Source organism: Pyrus communis, chromosome 6, assembly GCF_963583255.1.
Source record: "Pyrus communis chromosome 6, drPyrComm1.1, whole genome shotgun sequence".
Taxonomy (NCBI): Eukaryota; Viridiplantae; Streptophyta; class Magnoliopsida; order Rosales; family Rosaceae; genus Pyrus; species Pyrus communis.
The window spans coordinates 12,312,734-12,332,756 of NC_084808.1; the positions used below are offsets into that span (position 1 = coordinate 12,312,734).

A 20,023-nucleotide genomic window follows, 5' to 3' on the forward strand; every position below is an offset into this window, starting at 1 on the left:
AAAATTCTAAACACCTCAGACTTGTTCTTCAAGAAATAAACCCAACACATTCTGGACTTGTCATCAATAAAGGTGAGGAAATATCTACTTCCACCAAGTGTCTCACACATGGGTCCATAAACATCTGAATGAACAAGCTCAAGTGGAAAAAATGCTCTCCATTTCTGTTCTGTCAAAAACTTCTTTGTGAGTTTTTCCAGTAGCACAACCTTCACACACTTGATTGTAGTCTTTGAGATATGGCAAACCATACACCATGCAATTTTCCTGCAACATTCTCAAGCTATCATAATTCAAATGCCCAAATTTTCTTTGCCATTTTCATGAGTTGTCTTCAGTAGATGCCCTATTTGCCATAATATAATCCACAAATTCAAATATCAAAGGGAAGCATCTATTCCCCTTCATTTGCACAGTAGCAACATGGTCTTGTAACTCTCTGTCACCAAATATACAAGCCATAAAGTCACCAAATACAAGCCAGTAGCCATGCTCAACCATTTGACCCACACTGAGAAGATTCTTATCTAGACTAGGTACAATCATAACTTCTGGTATGTACCTTGTTCCTCTCTTAGTCTTCACTACAAGAGTTCCTTTGCCAATTAAATCAACTAGATCTCATGTGCCCACTTTCACCTTGCACCTTGTACTTCTCTCAATATTGATAAGTAGTGATTCAGTACTAGTCATATGGTTACTACAACCACTGTCTAGGTACCAAACTCCATTATTACCTTGCATAGAGGCCTTATGGCATGCATAGAACATCATTGCATTATCCTAGACATGGTTCAAATAGTAGACAGCTTGAGTATTCTTTGGTTGATGGCAATCCTTCACCATATGCCCAAACCTATTGCAATTGTGATATTTGGGTTTCCCCTTGAACCAGCACTCTTCATAGTGAGCCTTATCATAAATCTTGCTTGTCTCTCAAGCTGATGAGTTTTGTTTTTCCACTTCTTAGGTTTAGACTTCCAATTTTTCTTCCCCTTACTGTGATTTCCCTGTACAAATGTCTATTTTATGTATTTGATGCAAGACTCATACTAGAGAAGTCATGCTCTGAGCTTGTAGCATTATCTCCATGTCTACTCAACCTAAGTTCATAGCTCTTAAGAGATCTAACCACCTCTTGCACAGTCACAATATTCAAATCAGAAGTTCTTTCAAACATAACACAAATTGGATCATACTTACTAGATAGGCTAATCAAAACCTTTTGAACCTCTCTTTGGTGAGTGAGAATCTCACCATAAGATTTCATCTGATGAATTAGTTCAAATAATCTAGTAAGATAGGCAAATAATGATTCATTTTCTTTCATCCTCATATATTCAAACTCACAACGCAAACTTTGAAGTTTAACAGACCTTACCTATTCATCGCCGCGAAATTCCTCTTGGAGTAGATCCCAAGCACCCTTGGATGTCACTTGATTCACAATCCGAGGGAAGATCTCTTTAGACACAGCACTTTGAATGATTCCTAGTGCTTTAGTGTCTTTCATGAATTGATCCTCCATATGAGTATCAAGCTCGTCATCGTCTTCTCCATCATCATCTGATGAAGATGAGTCATCCTCCTTCTTTGTTTTTTCCTTTTCCTTTTTCTTCTTCGATTCTGGAGTAACAATTCATTTATCAACCAATTTATAAATCCCATAAGAATTGAAGATGGTGACCATTCTCACTTTCCAGAATTCAAACTCCGTTCCATAAAAAATAAAAAATAAAAAATTTATGTATTAAAAAAAAAAAGGAGCTCATAGATCATTGCTTCCAGACCCAGCCATTGTAGTGTGAATCAAAATGAAATCGAGAGATTTCACGTTGGAATCTCTTGCAAAATTTCACAGAAACCAACACCCAGTCTGAAATCGACCCTAGGCTTTCGATACCATGTTAGAATCTGTAAAGGTTTGATAGTATTTGTAGCAATTCAAATTAGAGATGAAAAGCTTAGAGAGAAGGAAATGAAGAGATAGATTGAGAATGATCAAAATCTGAAAGAGAGGCAATGTGCTCTTCTGCTTGTGTTTTCATTTCATCACAACAATACAAAAATAACTGTTATAGAGGGAGAGAATCTAGGAAAGCCTATGAGTTCATCCAACCCTTCATTACAAGAACCTATGAGATCTTGCCACTTGCTCACATTTGAGCCTAATACATTAAGTGCTAATCTCAACCATTGATCTAAATTCGCACCTGCTGTTTGCAACTCGAACCCGTATGTGCATTGCACTCGAAGTCAACTCTGCAATCTGCACTTGCTCTTGTTTTGCGCAAATTGAAGAAAGACCCAAGAGGAAGAAAAAAAGTAAGAAAGGAAAAGAAAATTGGAAGAGAGAAAAAAAAGAAAAAGAAAAAAAAAAGAGAAAAGAGAATAAAAAGAGGAGGAAAAGAGAAGTTTGTTTATTTTGAGTTTTTTGGGCCACTTGCTGGTTGTGTGGCACGCATTGGATGATCTGTGAATGGTTATAGTTGTTGTCTGGCTTACAATGATCGCTCGAGTGCTTGGACTGGTGACCACTCAAGTGACATTGAGAATGTGGTAAGTTGAATTTTTTTTTCTTGTTTGTTTAGGTTTGTTCTGAGGCTTGCAATTGGCATTAGGGAAGTTTGCACTAGCATTGGTACTGACATTGAAATCTTGCACTTACATGGATGGAATTTTGTATTGGAATTGGCATCAGAAGTTAGTATAAAGGAGCTTACATCCACATCATATGTTGGCAAACTCATATCGTGTACCGCCATAAGTTTATTTTCACGTTTAGTTCCTGTTCATATTAGGGTTTCGTTTCCTTGCCTATTAGGGTTAGGTTAGTTTTCTATATATATAGTACCTTGGAGTTTTATAAGTGTTTCGACATTGTTGTTTGTTTAATAATATTTTTATAATTTATAGTCTTATTCGTCGTACACTCTGATATTTAACTATCATTGAAACGGATGCGAAGTTTATATGTGAGATGATCAATAAGGAGTTGGAAGTGGATGCAAATGTGGAGTGTATTCTCCATGACATATAGTCACTCCTGAACTCTTTTAGATCCGCCAAAGTCGTTTTTTGTCACCGGATTTGTAATAAAGCTGCCCCATGTTGCTCAATTTGTTTTCAAGAATGAAGGCTTCCATAGCTGGGATTATATTGGGTCGGCTTTCTTGTTCTATATTTTGGCAGCAAATGTAAACATAACAATTAGAATTTAATAAAGTTAAAAAATAAAATAAAATAAAAAGCCTTCCTAGGTATAGAAGGAGGAACTACGGATTAAAAAATTTGATGTGCAATAAAGACATGATACAAGGATTCGAATTTTATCCATTTTATATTTTTTTTCTGTTTGAATGTTTGGGAACTTTTATATATATATATATATATATATATATATATGATAATGGATCAATGGTTTGGTATTATTATTTAAAGTTCCAACTCCATCTTTCCTTTAAAAAAAGGGAAAGAATTGTGTACCATTCAGAAACGGATAAAAGGGCATTGCCATTAACACAAGTTTCCATATGTAACGTCATCTTTTGCTTTCTCTATGACGTCATAATCCACTGAAACAATTTTTTGGGTGCACAAAACTGTTGATATCGAATTTAGTGGAGTGTTGATCAACGTACAATATGAATGCATGATATGTGTTAAAGCGGCGCGACTTTGTGTCTGATATTCTTTTTCAAAGTCTTTATTTTAATAGATTTTAGTGTCTGATCTTTGGAAAGAAAAGAAGCGATATAATTCGAAGGATCTTACTATTTTGATTTTTTTTTTCTTCATTTTTTTTGCTTAAACTTTGTTTCTTTCTTAAAAAAAAAAAATTACCAAATAAGATTTCCGTTTTTTAAAAAGGGTAAACTAAAAACTAAGTTGCTTAATAACTATTTTGTTAAAAAAGTTTCAGAAAAAAAAAATACTTAAAAAATTGTTTGGTAGTTGTTTTTCAGTTATTAGTTTCTATAAAATGGAAAATGAAACCAAAAAACAGAAAATTATTTTTGTTTTCAAATTTGGCTTATTTTAGTTTTCAGTTTGATTGTTATCATTGACACTCTAAAAACATAATTGTACCCCTCATAAGTGTATATTTTAAATATAAAAAATTTAGAGTCCACAATTAGATTTTTGGAACACCAATAAAAACACCCTTTAGGGTTTCATTTTTTAAAAACTCCAACTAGCCCTAAAAACTGAAGTTGTCATAGCAAGTGTTATCTTGCCCTAGGAGCTAAGTTATTCTTCTTCAATCTACTTTAATTTTCAATATAATCTCTTTGGACTTAAAAACTCATCGAGACAATCTACCATTTACTATGCATGGCTAATTGATTTGGATACACGTGCACTTGTCCGTCAAATTCTTCAATCTCTTGTGAAATCAGTACATTCAATGCTATTTTTATTGGTGAAGGCAAAATTTCAATTAAAGGATGATCACTTAGTTGGAAAAAGAATAATAGTCACCAACAATGTGAACAAAGGAGCACACAAGAAAACTGATTGGGACACTGTGAAAAGGAACAAACAATTCAACGCGCCGAAATGGAGGAAGTCTCAGGTACTTGTCGTTGTGGTCCTCTTTCAAGTAAATTACGAGAAATCTTCATGATGTTTCGATCCTTTGACCAATAAGAAGTCTTCCGCTAGAAATTGAAAACACTAACCTTAATTAAGCTCTTTGAAAATTATTGGGACAAAGTAACAACACTGAGTCGAAAAGAACTTGTGTGGGGCTCAATATGCCCCTTCTCATTGTCTTTGTCTTGCCCCCCTAATGAGATGTTTGTCCCTCCACCGGAAAAGTTTCAATTGCAAGTCTAAAGGTGGGAAAAGAAATTTAATATGGGTTGTGTACGGGCTGGATTTCTGGATCTGGTCCCTCGCACAGCTCCTCAGGGCTCTGGCTCTTTATTGTCTATCGGGCAAGATCTTGCTGCTTGGTGTGCTGCAATACGAGTTTATTGTTAGTTTGAAAGGTGCCTTTGTGGGGCCTTTGGTTTAGGTCTTGAGGTTCACAATCAAAACTAACAAGGATCTGAACGTGCCACTATTATCTTTATATAGCATATTGTTCAATAGGTATGAATTAGGTTGATTACTTGCGCCACAAGTTATTTAGACTTCTTGCTTATCAAGGAATTGTCACAGATGGATTAAGTTTGTATAAGGTTCTTTTCTTTCCTTGTGAACAAGAACTTTTAATTCATAGCATTGTATGTCCAAAATGAAGGGGGTTCAAGACCCTTCCAACCATTTCTTGATGAAAGTTTGTTTTAATGAAACCAGGTTCATTGACTTATCCAGATTTGATTGTAGATATAACTTTTAAGTGTAAAACAATGGAAAATGATTTAAAAACATGAAGGAAAATGCATTAAATGACAGATCTACTATATGTAAGTACAAACAAAAGAGAGTCGGGCAAGATTTAACCTTGTCGGGCAAGGTTTAACTTTTTGCAGCCACTTCTCTTTGTGATTACAAGGGTTTGTCTACTCTAAAAGATGAAAAGTAAAAGGGTTTCACTAGAGGGAATAAATACTACAACACTAAGGGAAGGTAGCAGAGCTTCTAATCTCGACAAAAGATGACTTTCTATTAGGGAACTATAGCTCAAAAAGGCCGGATTTGGACAAAATTCAGCTTTATGGGTACAAACTTGTTTGTGATCAAAGTTTGTATGTCCTTTGATTGGTTGGTTGAGTGTCCTTGTCTCTGGTGTCCATCTTTGCTTTTATAGACAATTTGGGTCGACTGTCCAAGCTTTGCCTTTAGCTGATATATTTCGGAGGGCAATGAGTCTTCACATATTTACTCATCCATGCCCCTAAAAAGTGCTTTATGGCTAGTGGTGAGGTGTTCTCTGTTGCCGATCACTTCAATCATAGGCACGTGGCCTATGCCCTTGCTGAAATAGCTTCCTATTCATCTCATGCCTATCGACTTGCCCGAGCTCAGCCTTCTATTTGATTTTGCATCTTTCGGCCTTCATTATCACAAAGCCCAGTGTCAAATATAAACCAAAACAGGTTGATCAGTTTCCTAAGTAAGGGATGCTTGTTGCTTTGATCCCGTTCCTCCAATTAGTGTGTTAAGTCTCCCTTGTCTTCAAAGAATTGAAATCCTATCACTTCGTGTTTTCTCTCAGTGGATTCATTGGAATTGTATAAACTTTGGTCTTGAAAACGACTACATATGATTGAACCTAGATTCATTCACTTGTTTTTTTTATTCAGTGAGGAACGATTTTCTGCAAACAGGAATATTTCTCCTTTAGTTTCAAAGAATTGTGCTAACCATGTTAGAAAAATCTATGAGAATGGAAACATATAAAGATCATTCCCTAATTTTTTTTTTTTAATGAACAATATTATCTACACTAAGGAGGAGAGGGATGAGTTTAACCTCACAATGGGTTACCAATAGTGTAGTTTAAATTCGTCTTTGGCGATAATCGAATCTAAAATCTCTCAGTTAGAAATGAAAAGGAATACCAGTAGACTGTAGTACTAAGTGGCATTCCTTCAAAGTATAGTCAAACGATACTTGACATCGACTCGACGACGGAGGGGTGAATTCTCAGGTGGAGGAGGACTCCAGTTGGGTGATTGGAATCGATGTTAATTTGAATTTATCTGTACACTAGGACAAAAAATTAGTTTACGCGACGCAGGTACTTTCGTTGCTCAAAGTCAAAAAATGTTGTCTAAAAATTGGCCCAACGAAACCTTCAACACTCGCCAACCGTCGTGCCAAGGCAATGAAAGCAGGATTTGAGCAACGAAGAAGTAACCTGCGTCGCACAAAGACACTTCGCGACGCATGTCCCTCTATCGCGCAAAACTACTTTGCGTGACGTAGGTTATCCTTCACGCAAAGACATTTTGCGCAACGCAAATTACTTCTTATCACACAAACCCTTTTTTTTTTTTTTTTGGGGCAAAAAATATTTTTTTATTTAATTTTTAATAAATATTGTAATTAAATTCTAAACAATAATTAATAAACCAAGAAAAAGTATTTAATTATAAAATATATGAAAATGTACATACAAGATGTTCGAATATAAAAGAAAAAACTACAACAAGTAATCTTCTAGGCTTGATGCATCAAGCTACTGTGTATCGGTTGGGCGAAGTGGCTAGGAGGTCGAAGGTGAAGCAAGATTAGGTGCTGGCATCGGGGTTTGGAGGCCGAACATCTATAAGCCCCGTAAGATCATACTCATCTTCTCGTTTTGGGCCGAAGACTGGGCTGCAATCTCGGCTTCCCGGGCCTCCCGAGCTACTGCTTCGGCCTCCCGTGCTGCTTATTAGGCTGCAAGCTGACCTTTTAGGGTTGCCACTTCCTCTGTCAGGGCAATGACCTATCTTGTGGTCGATTTGGAAGAGGAGGCACCCGTCTCACAAACCCGTGCCTTCCCCATACACCGAACAACCTTGCCATGACGACAACCGAGCTTTTAAGCAACAACAACGAGTCACCAAAGTAGGAATGCTAAATAGTCATCAAACTAGGAATGCTATATACCACCAAAAATCCACATGCAAATATGATTCACTAGTCACAACAAAATATCCAATTTCTGAAAACTGCTTTGAACCCAAATCCTAATATTTCACCAAAAACAAAAAATAAAATCCAAGAAATGCCCTCATAAGCAACAAACCATATATATCCAAACCAATTACCAATTCATATATTTAAAGGCAACTGATTAAAACAAATTAACCAACATAACAACCCATGTAAAAAGATAATGTGAAAACACAGAAACAGTAACAGAGGAATATTTGTACCAATAATTCTCTAAGATAAGCCAACACTCAGCAGAATCCAACGAATGCCAAGATACAAATAGGTTATCCTAAATCTAATAAGAAGACCAGGTATGCTCAGATTGAGGAACCTAAGGTTAATACACAAGAAAAATGAAGAGAAATATACTTGGAAGGGAATATTTACCACAATCTAATCACTTAAAATAATGCAGCCTGTTTTAAAATTTCAACACATGTGGAACAAATTGTTGTCATGAACATTAACAAGACTGTCTGCTAAGAGAAAAATCAAAATAAGAAATCAACAACAGATCAACTGCTTATATATCAACCAGAATTACAACCTATTTCAAAAGAATTGGGGTTTAACTCCATGACCATGTCCATTTTCGCTTTTGGTAAACAACCCACTAACTGAGCAATCTAATTGAAATCTGAATTCTGATATCAAAAGTCAAAAGTCAAACTACAAATGTGCAACATGACCATAGAATCCAAGGGAGAAACTACAGAGAAAGAAATAAAAAGACTTACGTCTATCTCTGGTATTGTAACCCCTAGTTTAGCAGACAAATTTTTCTTGAACACATTAAACTTGGGAGCCAAGTCCTTTGCAGCAGGGCTACCATCAACACCAAATTCATTAAACCTACATATACAGATATGACATCAACACAAAGGAACATGATATTGTTTTAATTTTTAAACACATCAAAGTGCAACAAAATTTTTGACAATCTCAACAATAAGCCTAGTAAAGTCGTGCATAATTCTTGCAATATAGCATACAAATGGATACACAGCAAGGCTGTAGATAATATGTAAAAGTTAAAACAATAGCAAAACCAATGGGTGAAGCACCCGAAGATACTGGAACTTAACAATATCAGGGCAGAAAACTCATGCAAGGAGTTACAAACTATAAACTGGAACTGTAACAACTTTTATCTTGCATTCTTTTCTTTGTGAGTTAAACATTGGCACGTGTTAAAAACCTCCTCACTCTACATTGGTCAGAGCACCTCAATGGCCAATTCCTTGATTTCACATCTGTTGATTGGGACCCTATCAAGTATTTCCAAGAGAATTAAAAGAATCATCACTATGCAAGAAATTTGGTACGTGAAAAATAAGGCACAAACATATGCTTGAAATGATGATCTTGCCAACAACATCTGTTATAGTTACCACACTATCCATGACTTGAAGCACTGACAAATCATTATCAAGAACAAGTACAATTTTTCTTGTGAAGTACGCTTTGTACAAATAGAGTCAACTTTACTGGCATGCACTGTGACAAAATTTTTTCATGCATGAAAGAGGAATATACAATGATAGAATGGTGTATGCGTCTTTGGAAATGGTAGTGATCAGCTAACTGTGGCAACAATTGTGATTGCTTAGACGTTAGCAAAATGGTACTAGTTGCATTAGAAAGAGACCATGTAGTGAAGAACAATGCGAGAGAAATGATAGGCACAAACAATAATGGTGCCTTGTCAAGTGGTAATAATCATGAAATAAAAGAATCGAGTATTATGAAGCTATCTCAAGATTCTGAAACCAAACAGTTTTTCCTTAGCAAAAAAGATAATGACCGGAAGGCATTGGCTACTCAAAGAAACAGGCCCTTAATACTAAATTGACCTCTGATTTATTAGTCAACTTTATCCTCAGATAAGTAATCAACTGTGCATATTTACATGAAAAGAAGTAAGCTTTCTCCAAATAAACAAGGATAATGGAAAAGGATTAAAGGCTCACGTGGAATTGATTCACCAACTGATGAGCCTTGTCCTTCAAGAAACTGAAACCCTAGATACCTTTAAGATATATATATATATATTGGAACGTGAGCATATTGCCAGACTTCAGTGTTTATAACATTTCATATTTTCCTATAAGAAAAGAGGAAAAAAGAGAGCTATTAACGATGACTTGGCCAAGTAAGTTCTTTTATAATTAATCATGATGGAGGGGTGGTACTTGGCAGAAAATCCAAAAAAGGAAAAACAATATTGTTTTCGTTCCTGGCATATTGATGTAAACAAATAAATAAGTTTTCGCATTAGAGAAGAAGTTAAGGGAGTTAATTCTTCAGCAAAAAGAAAAGAAGACCACTAATTCTGAGTGTTTGAGACAACTACTTACCACGCAATCCCCAAAGAGGAAAAATATGTAAAATACAGATTCCCAACCCAGATTTTGGATAAGGGGAGAAGCCAGAAGAAACCTGCAAGAAGTACAATGTTACAAATGGGTATCAATGAACGCGGAGTGCACAACAAATATAGACATAAGAAAACCAAATCTTATCTAGAATGACACTAAAAATTAGAGCATCCTCATGTTGTATTCAGAATCTCAAATTCGACTTTCCCCTTTTCATTTTTTAATATAAATAATTAAATAAATCTTCAAAAGCCCCTGCAACATACCATGCAACACTTCCTATACTTAGACCACCAAAGACAAATGCTACAGCTCGTGAACGCTCTTCCAAAGGTATTGTCCTGCACCAGGTAAAAGATTATTAGGATTCTCAAACACAAAGAAATAGACCCACTAGACAACCTGAATTTGAACAAAATAATGCTTCATGAACACTACCTATGAATCTATGATGGACCAAACTAAATGTAAGAATGTCATACATGCTTGGCAATAAGGTCTGTTGCGGCAGATAGGGAAATGCCTTCTCCAATTCCTACCTGTACTTCAACGAAAAGAGCTCTCAGTAACAGGTAGGTTTGATACTCAAACCAACAATAAGTTGGAAATCAAGAACAAAAACAAAAGGCTAAACAAAGCTGAACTGCTTTACAATAGTATGTAGTAAATAGAATATATTGTAAATGAGCGTACCAAAATTCTTGACAAAGCTAAATCAAGTGTAAATCCAGCAACAAGAGGGACAAGTGTCGTAGCCAAAGAACAAGTTAGCACTCCAAACTCAAGAACTTTTCTGCATAGAAGAAAATGATAGATGAGCATGCATACCTGTATCGGCCAAAAGATCAATAAACAAGCATTTGGGGATTGAACCAATCCCGCCACGGATGAACTGCATAGTTCTAAGTATAAATAAATAACATAATAAAAACTTGAAACGAGCTTTTAAAAAACAAATCTCCCACTAAATATCTTAGCAAGCCAACCTCCGGGCAACTGACTCAATGCATACCCCCAAAAGAACGATGATTGAACCAATCCCGCCTCGGATGAACTCCATCCAAACTGGTGAGACATTGGAATTATAGTAATGCTCAAGTTCGCCTGTCAATCAAGCACCCAAAATCAAACTTAATCAATCCCACATGCAAAAGGAACAAACTTAATTCGTTTAAAACCAAAATGAGTAAACCCACAACCCAAAATCTACGTCCAATTGCATTTTTGCATCAAAGTTCTTTCCTTTTCACCACAAATGTTGGAAAGTTAACCCAAATTTCAGTTACAAGGAAGAGTCATAAATCAGGGATAAGAAAGGATAGAAGTTCTAGAGTTGTGATGTTTGGAATTTCTGGAGTTAATCATGATTTCTCTAGATGTTTCAATGTTTAAGAACCTTATAATTACCTAAATAAATGATGATGTATTGTAGTGGCTATAAAAGCCATGTAGTGTAATGAGTTTTGTGTGGGAAAAAAGAAATTATAAATTAGAAGTCTTTTCAAGTTTTAAAAACCTCTCCGCTCTCCTACATTTCTCTATCCCTCTTCCTCCTACAAATTGGTACCAGAGCCGTGTTGAAGTTTTGTCAATATGGCGAATGCAAATGCAAATGGTCACAACTTGGCTTCACTAATTCCTCGATTTGGTGGTGATAATTACGACTACTGGAGCAACAATATGAAGGTGTTGTTGAAGGCTTTGGAGCTATGGAATATTGTTGAAGCGGGCTACGAAGAGACGGATAACGAGGCTGCGTTAACTCAAGTGCAGATGAATACTTTGAGGGAAAACCGAAAGAAGGACAGCAAGGCACTCTTCCACATCTATCAAACCATTGAGATGCAAGTATATGAAAGAGTTGCGAAACCCGAGAATGCAAAGCAAGCATGGGATATGATCGAGAATGCCTACAGAGGTAAGGAGAAGGGTAAAGAAGGTTCGTCTACAATCTTTAAGGAAAGAATTTGAAAAGTTGGAGATGAAAGAAGATGAGACAATCAAAGACTACTTCATCAGAGTTACCTCAATCGTTAATCAAATGGCTTCAAATGGGGAGATTCTCGAAGATGCAAGAATTGTTGAGAAAATTCTTCGTAGCTTACCGGCGAAATTCGATTATGTTGTGGCTGCCATCGAAGAGTCAAATGATATTTCAACTTTTTCTATGGAAGAGGTACAAGGAAAATTGGAGGCACATGAGATCAAAATTAATTTGAGGAGTCATCCTGCTACTCAACCAGATCAAGCACTCAAGTCTCAAGTTGCAACTACAGGCAGCAATGGCAATCAAACTTGGAGCCCTAATCAAAGCTTCGGACGTGGAAGAGGTGGAAGAGGCGGACGAGGTAGAGGAAGAAATTTGAATGGCAGAGGCACTAATTCTTATGGCAATGAATGAGGCTCATCAAGCATCTCCAATAATGAAGGTGAAAGAAATTTCAATTCGTACCAAGGAAAAAGACGTGTTTTTCAAAGAGGAAGAGGACGTGGCACTCCAGAATGCTACTACTGCAACAAACATGGGCACAAGATTAGAGAATGTCAGCTCAAAAAGGCAGATGATGAAAAACAATAAGGAGCAGGCTATATGCATCAAACCAACTCTGGAGATGGTGATTATAAAGAAACTTTATTGCTTACATGTCATGGAGATCAAATGAATGATGTGTGGTATTTAGATAGTGGAGCTAGCAAGCATATGACAGGTAACAAAAACCTTTTTTCTGCCCTTTATAAGTTTGATCGTGGTCAAGTGAGAATTGGTGGTGATAGAGCCTATAAAATTGAGGGAATTGGTGAAGTGTCTTTCAAATCAAAACTGGAACAATTAAGAAGGTTTCTGAAGTATATTATGTTCCTGGTTTGAAGAGTAATTTATTGAGTATGGGCCATCTGTTGAGGAAGGGTTATGATATTCGCCTCCGTGGTGATTTTTGTGTTCTCAAAAGGGAGGATAAATTTGTTGCCAAGGTTGGACTTGCTGCAAATAACTTGTTTCCTTTGAAGCTCCAGACAACAAAACTATCTAGCTTTGTGAGTGCTGAAAAAGAAGTCTCTAAGTTATGGCATGATAGATATGGCCATTTAAATTATGGAAGTTTGAAGTTGTTGTCAAACAAAAGAATGGTACATGGGCTGCCTCAAATTGATCCAGTGGATGGCGTTTGTGAAGATTGTCAATTTGGTAAGCAACATAGAAGTTCATTTCCTCCAGAGTCCTCATGGTGAGCAAAGAAGCTGTTGGAGCTTATTCATTCTGACTTGTATGGTCCACTGCCAGTAGCATCTTTTGGAGGTAATCTATATTTCATTACATTTATTGATGATTTCTCAAGAAAAGTTTGGGTCTACTTCCTCAAAGAAAAATCTGAAGCATTTCAAGCCTTTAAAGATTTCAAGGCCGAAGTTGAAAAGTTTGTAGGCTTTCAAATCAAAAGTTTGAGGACAGATCGTTGTGGAGAGTATCTCTCCAATGAATTTCAAAAATATTGCAAAGATCATGGAATAAAGCACCAGTTGACAGCCCGATATACACCGCAACAAAATGGCGTAAGCGAAAGAAAGAACCGAACAATCATGGAGATGGTGAGATGCATACTCAAAAAGAAAAGATTGCAACAAGAACTTTAGGCAAAAGCTGTTTCCTGTGCTGCATATTTAATCAACAGATCACCAACAAAGAGTTTGAAGGATTGCACACCTCATAAAGCATGGTATAGAGTGAAGCCGAGAGTGCAACATTTGAAGATTTTCGGTTGTGTTGCCTATTCCCATGTTCCAAAGGAGTTGAGAAACAAGCTCGACAATAAGGCAGAAAAGTGCATTTTCATTGGATATAATGAAAGGAGCAAGGCCTACAAGCTGTACAATCCGAAGACCAAAAAGTTCTTGATCAGCCGTGATGTCCACTTTGATGAAAATGCTTTCTTTGAAGATGAAAATGGTCCAGCAAAGCTGCCTATTATGCAAGAAGAAGATGATACTTATCAATCAGAAATTGCTCCTCAATCTCCAAAAGCTACATCAAGTGATGAAAACTCGCCTCCAAGAAAGTTTAGAAGTATACGAGATCTTTATGACTCCTCAGAGCAAGTAGATTTGGAGGATAATACTATATTATTTGCCTTCTTTGCTGGAGAGGATCCAGTTTCATTTAATGAACCATGGGAGGAAGAAAAATGGAAGCAAGCCATGGATGAAGAAATAAAGGCTATTGAGAAGAATAGGACTTGGGAGCTCACAAATCTGCCAACACATAAGAATCTTATTGGTGTTAAATGGGTATATAAGACAAAGAAAAATGTAGATGGGTCCATTAACAAGTACAAGGCGAGACTCGTTGCAAAGGGTTATAAGCAAAAGGAAGGTGAAGATTATACTGAAATTTTTGCTCCTGTTTCCAGACTTGATATTATTCGATTGATCATCTCATTTGCTGCACAAAACAATTGGGAAATTTTTCAAATGGATGTAAAGTCTGCGTTCTTGAATGGTATCCTTCAAGAAGAAGTTTATTTGGAGCAGCTACCTGGATATGTGAAGAAAAGAGAGGAAAATTAAGTTTACAAGCTTAAAAAGGCGTTATATGGGCTCAAGCAATCACCATGTGCATGGTACATTCGTATTAATTCATACTTCGAGAAGCATGGTTTTCAGAAGTGTCCGTATGAACATACCCTCTATGTCAAAAGCACCTCACAAGGAAGTTTCATGGTTGTAAGTCTTTATGTGGATGATCTTATCTTTACCGGAAATGATTTGGAATTATTGAATGGTTTTAAGCTCTCTATGATGGAAGAATTTGAGATGACAGATTTGGGCAAGCTACATCACTTTCTTGGTATTGAAGTTTCTCAATCTAAGAAAGGCATTTTCATTTCTCAAGAGAGTTATGCAAAAAAAGTTTTGAAGAAATTTGGGATGGGGAATGCAAACCCAGTAGTGACACCATGCATTACAGGCCTAAAGCTAAGCAAAGATGGTGAAGGGAGACCTATTGATTCCACCAAGTTTCACAGTTTGGTAGGTAATTTGATGTACTTAACGGCCACAAGACCAAACATCATGTATGCAGTAAGTCTGGTGAGCAGGTTTATGGAAAAGCCACATTCAAATCATTGGGAAGCTACAAAAAAATTTTTGCGGTACATTAAAGGAACCTTTGATTATGGCATTTTTTATGAAGCAAATATTCCAGTGAAACTTATTGGCTATACTGACAGTGATTTAGTTGGAAGTATTGATGATTGCAAAAGCACTTCAGGTTATGTCTTTAGTCTGGGAAGTGGCGTGATTTCATGGAGTTCGAGGAAGCAACCGATAGTTGCCCTCTCTACAACGGAAGTGGAGTACATAGCTGCCTCTTTTGCAGGATGTCATATAGTTTGGCTACTTGGCATTTTGGAGAGTCTGATGCATAAACAAAAGGGTCCAACCACTTTGTTCTGTGACAATAGCTCAACAATTTCAGTCTCAAAAGATCCTGTTCTACATGGGAGAACAAAGCACATCCGCATCCGCTTTCATTTCCTAAGGGAGCTTGTTAGTGAGGGAATTATACAGCTAAAGTATTGCAAAACAGATGAACAGATGGCAGACGTGTTCACAAAACTGCTTGGTGGACAAGTGTTTAAGCGAGATGTTGCAAGACTAGGAATCAAAAGTAAATTTGGTTTAAGGGAGGCAATGTTCGAAGGTTAACCCAAATTTCAGTTACAAGGAAGAGTCATAAATCAGGGATAAGAAAGGATAGAAGTTCTAGAGTTGTGATGTTTGGAATTTCTGGAGTTAATCATGATTTCTCTAGATGTTTCAATGTTCAAGAACCTTATAATTACCTAAATAAATGATGATGTATTGTAGTGGCTATAAAAGCCATGCAGTGTAATGAATTTTGTGTGGGAAAAAAGAAATCAGAAATTAGAAGTCTTTTCAAGTTTTAAAAACCCCTCCGCTCTCCTACATTTCTCTATCCATCTTCCTCCTGCAACAAATGCATCAAAGTTTAAGCTGAAAATTTCAAGCCCATAACTTGTTCAACGAATGCCTAAGCGAGAAATAAAAGCAGAGCCAGCAGAGCCACATAACTACCTTATCCATGTTGCAGATGACAAGGGCAAGCGAAGTAGTCCCAATGAGCTTGTACCTCTGAGGTACGTTCTTCCACGACGGCGAATCCCAATCAAAACCCACTTCCCCAGACCCGCTTTCCTGAATCAATTCCCCCTTAGAATCGGACTAGAACCCGAACCCCCCGTTAGACCTTATCCACCGGTAGCCCATTGACCCTCTTGGTTTCTCTGACGCTTTTCTTCTCCTTAATGCTACAAAGCACCCTCAACTCCAAGTTCTTCGGAGGAAACCAAAGCAAACGACGTTGTCTGTGTGAGGAGAGGGGAGATTGTGAGCTTGGATGTGTGAAAATAAGCATGAGGAGCACTCGGCTCTGAGCGTGAAAGAGACGGAGTAAGAGAGAGGGCGAGATGAGCGAGAGGGGAAAGAGACTGAGTAAGCCAGAGGGAAGAGAGATACAGATGGGTGGGTAGTGTCTGGACTCTTTTCCAATTAAACCCTAAAAAAAGGCCTATTTTTTTCAATTAAACCGCCAAAATTTTAACAATTGCGCGACGTAGTTATAGATTATAACGTCACGCAAAGTGTTTTTGCGCAACGATCACATTACGGCATCACACAAGGTTTTTTTTTTTAAATAAAAATTATTATAAAAATTATTAAAATTTGACTTTACTCCCTTCAAACTCAATTTTTTGTAACATAAAACCCACAATAATATATTTTTCTAACAAAACCCCGACCCAAACTACAATAATAAATTTAAAGCTACTTAATAAATATACATGCCATTCAATTTCTTAAGTGCTATACATACAAAATAAATAAATTTAAATCTACTTAATAAATAAATTAATATATACACACACCATTGAACTTGATGGGATACGAATTCTACGAAACTAATTTCAACAATCCAACCGTCAAACTTGTTTGTATATGCTTCAAGATTGCATACGCAAAAAATCGTAAAAAACAAACATTCAGATATCAAGTAACAGGACAAAACTTTTCTACGGTTATAAATGAAAAATCACAATTTAACGGTTATTTTAACTCCGATTTTGATTATTTTTTATAGCTACACTCCTTGATCCTATATGAATACAATGAATGAATTCGATCTTTAATTTAAAATATTTACACTAGTGGATACCACAAAATCTTATGTTATATTTAATGAAAGTATAAATAAACTCTAAGTGTCAGTGAATCTCTCGTTTTGATGGGATACGCATCCTACGAAACTAATTTCAACGATGTTTTGATGGGATACGCATCCTACGAAACTAATTTCAACGATCCAACTTGTTCGTATATGCTTCAAGATCGCATATGCCAAAAATCGCAAAAAAACAAACATTCAGAGATCAAGTAAAGGAACAAAACTTTTCGACGATTATAAACGAAAAATCACAATTCAACAGTTATTTTAACTATGATTTTATGATTTTTTACAGCTACACTCCTTGACCCTATATGAATACAATGAATGAATTCGATCTTCAATTTAAAATATTTACACTAGTGGATACCACAAAATCTTATGTTATACTTAATGAATGTATAAATAAACTCTCAAGTGTTAGTGAATCTATTGTTTTGATGGGATATGCATCCTACGAAACTAATTTCAATGATCCAACCGTCAAACTTGTTTGTATATGCTTCGAGATCGCATACGCTACAAATCACAAAAAACAAACATTCAGATATAAAGAAACGGGACAAAACTTTTCGACGGTTACAAACAAAAAATCACAATTTAACGGTTATTTTAACTCCAATTTTGATGAATTTTGACAGCTACACTCCTTAACCCTATATGAATACAATGAATGAATACCAGAGAATCTTATGTTATACTTAATGAAAGTATAAATAAACTATAAGTGTTGGTGAATGTATCGTTTTGATGGGATATGCATCCTACGAAACTAATTTTAACGATTCAACCTTCAAACTTATTTATATATGCTTCGAGATCGCATACGCCAAAAATCGCAAAAAAAAAAATTCAAAGATTAAGTAACGGGACAAAACTTTTCGATGGTTATAAAAGAAAATTCACAATTTAACGGTTATTTTAACTCTGATTTTGATGATTTTTTACAGCTACACTCCTTGATCCTATATGAATATAATGAACAAATTCGATCATCAATTTAAAATATTTACCCAAGTGAATACCATAAAATCTTATGTTATGCCACAAAGTTGTTGACTTTGCGCGATGTAAGCGCGATAAAGGTGCACCTACGTCGCACAAAGCTATTTTGCGCAACAACCCCATCGTGGCATTGCGCAAGTTATATTTTTTAAAAAGTATATTATAAAATTTACTGAAAATGTGATTTTACTCCCTTCAAATTCAATTTTTTTTACATAAGACCCACAATAATATATTTTTCTAACAAAAACCCGTTCCGAACTATAATAATAAATTTAGAGCTACTTAATAAATATACATACCATTCAATTTCTTAAGTGTTATACATACAAAATAAATAAATTTAAAGCTACTTATATATACCATTGAACTTGATGAGATATACATTCTACGAAACTAGTTTTAACGATCCAACCGTCAAACATGTTTGTATATAATTCGGGATCGCATAAGCCAAAAATCGTAAAAAAATAAACATTCAAAGATCAAGTAACAGGACAAAATGACACACCCCAACCCGGAATGTTAACTAGGACTTTGAATCGAACTGTGTTGGCCGACACCTGGAAGGTGACGAAGCATAAAGTGTAGTGATGTGGAAAATGTGAATAAATTTAAACCTAGAAGTGCCTAAATACAAGAGTGCGCTATGAGCGGGAATGAACCCAATTCACACGTGATGACAGAGTATAAATGCAGCACAGTAAAATAGGGTGAGAATTATACCATCGATGGTAATCGTCTAAACCAAGATTTGCCAATAACCCTCGTCAATAAGAAAACTCTGCTACTAGAACTTGGAGGGGCGAAAAACAAAGATGAGTGGGCCTGAAAATAAAGTTTTAGTGAAAACCTTTAAAAACGTTATAACCCCTCGTCGTAAAACATGTACAGTTTCCAGAAAATCATACTACGTATAAGTATGAAGTCAAATGCATGCTAATAGTAAAACCAAAAGTATGCCACATTAGAATATCTCAACGAATATGAATATAATCATAAGCTCAACAATATATACTAGCATGCAAGTCGAAGTCATCGAATGTGACATGTACGACTGCACCTATGGCTCATTAATCTATGCTAGCAGACGAGTCGAAGTCACCTAATGTGACATGTACGATAGGTTAGGTGTAATAATATATGCTCTAGTGCTACGATCAAATGAAGGCTAGCGCTATGTGCGGGTCACCTACGAGTCGGAGTCGCTTTTACTAACACCAGGGTGCAGCAATGATGAGCACTACATGAATATATGCATGCCATAATGATTCAATGATTGAAATCAGCATAATAAACTTACCTGAACTTACCTGCGCATCCCATAGGATTATTTTAGCATCTCACCAAAGTGCAACATTTCTTATAACATTATTTAATCATGGTATGATACGCATAAATCAATTCAAAAGCACTTGTGGAAACTATTAAGTTACACACACACACACACACACACACACACACTATAAAAAGGAAAAGATCCACTCACCTGGAGTCCGCGCTACAACTCCCTAGCACTAATATCGAGACGTCTCAAACGATCGGCGCTTAGAACAATTATCAAATCACGTCTCAGAATTCTTATTGACAGAACACATAACTTACATAAAACACATCTCCAAGGACGTTCTAGAATAATTTGAGACCCATTGACCAAAAATCAACCGTCGGTCAAAGATCGATGGTAGGGTCCACAACCCTATGTAACTCAATCCGGAAGATTTGCACCTCAAATTTCCAATCTGTAACTTCCAAGGATCCACATTATGCTTCTAAAACATTATACTAAAGTTTCATTACAATC

General features: G+C 36.2%; 1 pseudogene; it reads right to left on the reverse strand.

Moving 5' to 3' along the window:
* Positions 1 to 1,381: 1,381 nt before the first annotated feature.
* On the reverse strand, positions 1,382 to 19,545 carry LOC137736044 (probable anion transporter 6, chloroplastic; annotated as a pseudogene).
* Between the last annotated feature and the right edge of the window lie 478 nt (positions 19,546 to 20,023).